The sequence below is a fragment of the Natrix helvetica genome (genome assembly GCF_964273705.1).
Source record: "Natrix helvetica genome assembly, chromosome: Z".
In the NCBI taxonomy this organism is placed as follows: Eukaryota; Metazoa; Chordata; class Lepidosauria; order Squamata; family Natricidae; genus Natrix; species Natrix helvetica.
In genome coordinates, this window is record NC_138554.1 from 3,020,295 (window position 1) to 3,024,939 (window position 4,645).

Genomic DNA, 4,645 nt, shown 5'->3' on the forward strand with positions numbered 1-4,645 from the left:
ATATCGCTGCTTTGCTTCATACAAATGGTATCTTAGGGCCAAGGAGGCACTGTGGATGATTTGAGGAAACTTCTCTGCTTCACAGTAGACATTAATTTATCTCCGAACTCTTTATGCAGACGGCCCCCCTTCCCCAGAGCTGAGAGTGGATCCGTTGTCCCAGAGGGTGAAGGAAGGTGACCCCTTGCTCTTCCTCTGCTCAACGGAAGGAGACAACGCAGAGAAGAAGTTCCACTTCTACAAGGATGGGGTGGAGATCACCTCCAGGGAAGAAGGTCTTAGGAAGGATTCCAATGATTCCTCAGATCCTCTTCAAAATGGCTCTCTGAGAATCCCGCATGCCACCTTCAGCCACAGTGGGGAATTTGCTTGCAGTTATGAGGAAAATATAAATGGGCGCTGGGTCATGACTTCTTGGAGCCAGGGAGTGAAGGTCACAGGTGAGTCCGTCGGGGGAAGGATGGATGGGATGAATTCTTGGATGTGAGACTATTGTGTTGTGGGCTTCAGTAGGCAAGAACCAGACCAGCATAGCTGCAACAGCTTTTATTGACTCACAAATGGAACTGAGGAACTGCAGGCAATTGCCTGTAATTTATACTTTAGGCCCGGGATGGCGAACCTATGGCATGCGTGCCACAGGTGGCATGCTGAATCATTTGTCAGGGTACACAAGGCATTGCCCTGTTAGCTGGCCAGCGCGCATGGGCGTGCGCTGGCCAGCTGACTTTAGCCTTTTTGTGAGGCCATTTTTCACCCTCCCCAGGCTCCAGAGGCTTCATAGGAGCTTGGGGAGGGCGAAAACAACCTCCCTGGCCCCCTCGGAGGCCCTCTGGAGGCTTCAGGAGCTTCCCTGAAGCCTCCGGAGCACAAAAAACTGGCCCTACGGGAGCGGTCATTGTTTTGTCCTCCAGATCCTTCAGGGAAGCCTCTGGAAGGCTCCGGGAGGCTTAAACCGGTAGTATGAGCAAAATGGAAGTCTGTTCCTGAACTTCCGGTTTGCCCATAAAGCTGGATTTTTTGTGCTGCGGAGGCTTCAGGGAAGCTTCTGAAGCCTCTGGAGGGACTCCGGGGGATGGAGGGGACTGTTTTCACCCTCCCCAGACTCCTATAAAGCCTCTAGAGCCTGGGGAGGGCGAAAAAAGCATGAAAAAATGGAGGGGTTGCGCCTGTCATGCGTGCTGGGGGTCACGCATTGCATTATGGGTGTGGCATGCCTGCACACACACACCCCCCGTGCTCCCCCTTGCTTTTGGCATGTGAGCCAAAAAAGGTTTACCATCGCTGCTCTAGGCCCACAAGGCCTTAACCAATCATAGAACTAGAAAAAGCCCGACCAAATATTAATGTTCTACATTTCCCTCCAAACCAGTTGAGGTCATCTAAAGGTTCGTTTCACTTTAGCACAGTTAACAGTTAGGGTCATCTAAAGGTTAGCTTCACTTTAGCACAGTTAACAGTTCAGTTCATCTAAAGGTTAGTTTCACTTTAGCACAATTAACAGTTTAGTGTCATCTAAAGGTTAGTTTCACTTTAGCACAGTTAACAGTTAGAGTCATCTAAAGGTTAGTTTCACTTTAGCACAGTTAACAGTTTAGGGTCATCGAAAGGTTAGTTTCACTTTAGCACAGTTAACAGGGTCATCTAAAGGTTAGTTTCACTTTAGCACAGTTAACAGGGTCATCTAAAGGTTAGTTTCACTTTAGCACAGTTACCGCAACTATATACATTCAGTACATAACAGAGACCATCAGGAAGTCCCACCACCATAGGCTAAACTAGGAAGGACAAAGAAAGGCCTGGAGAAAGGCAAATGGCTTCTGTGGGGTTGCTAAGAAAATTCCCTGGCGAGGTCCATGAAAAATCGAGAGTTTGCTGTAAGAGATGGTTATTTCAATTATAGATTTCATATGATCCAAACCTTAAAGAACATCTAAGACGTTTGGATTAGAAACCCTTCCAAGACGGACTGGCTGTGGGTTCCGGCCCCCCGGTTCAACCAGTTAATTCCATCTCTGGCCATTGGGGGCATTCAACTCGCCCCCGTGGAGCGGGCGCGCAATTTGGGCGTCCTCCTGGATGCCAGGCTGTCCATGGATGACCATGTGACAGCCGTGGCCAGGGGGGCGTTCCACCAGGTTCGCCTGGTGCGCCAATTGCGCCCCCTATTGGACCGGGACGCCCTACGCACGGTCACCCATGCGCTGGTGACGTCTCGCCTGGACTACTGCAACGCTCTCTACATGGGGCTTCCCTTGAAATGCACTCGGAGACTGCAGTTGGTCCAGAATGCGGCCGCGCGGGTGATTATGGGGAGTACTAGGTACTCCCATGTGACACCTCTCCTGCGCGAGCTGCACTGGCTTCCTGTGGTCTATCAGGTGCGTTTCAAGGTCTTGATTACGATCTTTAAAGCGCTCCATGGCTCAGGACCTAGTTTCCTGCGGGATCGTATTCTGCCCCATACATCCCTACGACCCATCCGCTCGCATAGAGAGGGACTTCTCCAGGTGCCGTCCACCAGACAGTGCCGAGGGGCGGCGCCTAGGAGCAGAGCCTTCTCTGTGGCAGGCCCAGCCCTGTGGAATGACCTCCCTCCGGATATTAGGACCACTACTGACCTCCGCTCCTTCCGTATAAAGGTCAAGACCCACCTATTCCAAATAGCTGGCCTGGCTCAACCATAACTTCATAACGCTCCTGACGGGTTTTTTAATTGGTAATTTTTATTTAATGGGATTTTAATTTGTGTTTTTTAATTGTCTTCACTTATTAATCTACCTCCTCCATGCACATGTATATGTCTTTGTTTTTTATGTATGTATGTTGTCTTTATCTGTATTTTATTTGCTTTGATTGTACGCCGCCCCGAGTCCTTCGGGAGAGGGTTGCGGCTAATCAAATAAAATTATTATTATTATTATTATTATTATTATTATTACTATTATTATTATTATTATTATTATTATTATTATTATTATTATTATTATTATTATTATTATTATTATTATTATTATACTAATTCATCCTTCTTCTTTATTGGTCAAACCAGTTTGGACCCAAGATTCAGACCTTATATGGAGATATTCCTGGGTGGCACCTCCCCTTATAATCCTGCTGGTTCCTTTTGCCTTTTATTGCTGGAAGAAGAAGAGCAGTAAGTAATACAATACAATAGCGGAGTTGGAAGGGACCTTGGAGGTCTTCTAGTCCAACCCCCTGCCTAGGCAGGAAACCCTATACCATTCCAGACAAATGGCTCTCCAACATCTTCTTAAAGACTTCCAGTGTTGGGGCATTCACAATTTTTGGAGGCAACTTCTGTTCCACTGATTAATTGTTCTCACTGTCAGGAAGTTCCTCCTCAGTTCTAAGTTGCTTCTCTCCTTGATGAGTTTGATTAATGAAGGGTTTGGGTTCAAGAGTCCCCTTATCTGGAATCCTAGATAGCCCTCCAGGGAAGCAAGAAAGGAGAACCAAGCATGAATATGAGAGATCATATCATCTGGGAAGATAACACATGAGGATGGTAGAAAGTAGTAGTTTCATCCTTATTTTTATTATTCTATTGGAAGAATCTCCCTCCCAGGGACAATCTCAAAAAGAGGAAAGAAATGATGGAGGGATGGAGCCTCAAGCAGCAAGAGCAGCCACACCCTCGCCTGTCAAGGTAGGTGATGGGATTCATAGGTGACTTTAATCAGGGTCCACGGGGAAGGGTCTTGACAAGTGAAGCCGGGTTCCTGGGATCCCCACTGAGGGTCTCCTCTGGAGCCACCCAACTGTCTTTGTGCAGAGACAAGGGTGATGCAGATGGGCTTTAGAGTGCCTGAACCACCTTGTTGTAGTCTTCGTAGATAGCTGAACTCTGACCCTGAAACTCAAGCAGGATTTACCTCCTTTAAGCCTTGATCTTTCTGAACATCTTCCCTAAGTGTCTTCACCTGATGGGCTGGGAATCATTCTTGGCTGTAGCAGACCAGTCAACCTTATTTATTTCTAAAGAGCTGGAAACTGATGGAGAAACCCCTTGTTCTCAATAGGTTCCTCGGCTGCAGGAGATTGGATGTGTGAACAGTGCCTCTTCTTTCACTAAATTTCCCCAAAACTCTGAGGCCACCTACAGCTGCATCCAAGACTCCTCCATTTGGTCTGCTCCTGGACCAACAAGGAAGAACCGTCTTACACCACCGGAAGAAGAGAGGATGTTGTACAGTGAAGTTGTGCCCCAATCCAAAAGGAGGCAGCAGAGTCATCCCTGATTGCAGCAAAATGTGTCTCTCTTGGCCCAGTCACTTATTAGGCCTAGATATCATTCTTTTTGTTTTATTATCGAAAAGTTTTAGTAAAATTTACAGATATTTCCCCTTCCCCTTCCATCCCTCCACCCCAACCCTGCCACCCCTCCAACCCTCCCTCCCCCCGCAACTTCCCAGAACAAAATACAGGGTATAAACATTTAACAATCATACACTAACATAAGCTAACTAACTAGAACATCTTGGTATCATTTAAAGAGAAAATAAAAACTTAAACAAGACTTTCATTTTACTACTATTATCCTTCCCAGCAAAAACTATTGTAAGTTCTCCCATTTATCCATCTCTATCTATATTTTATGCCATGATGGTCATAATTATACTTA

At 46.6% G+C, this 4,645-nt stretch overlaps 1 long non-coding RNA gene across 1 annotated transcript; it reads left to right on the top strand.

Moving 5' to 3' along the window:
- Positions 1-316: 316 nt before the first annotated feature.
- LOC309382276 lies at positions 317-3,666 on the top strand. The gene is made up of 3 exons (XR_014173652.1): positions 317-440; positions 3,053-3,157; positions 3,576-3,666. It is a non-coding gene; the product is annotated as an uncharacterized lncRNA (long non-coding RNA).
- The last annotated feature ends 979 nt before the right edge of the window (positions 3,667-4,645 follow it).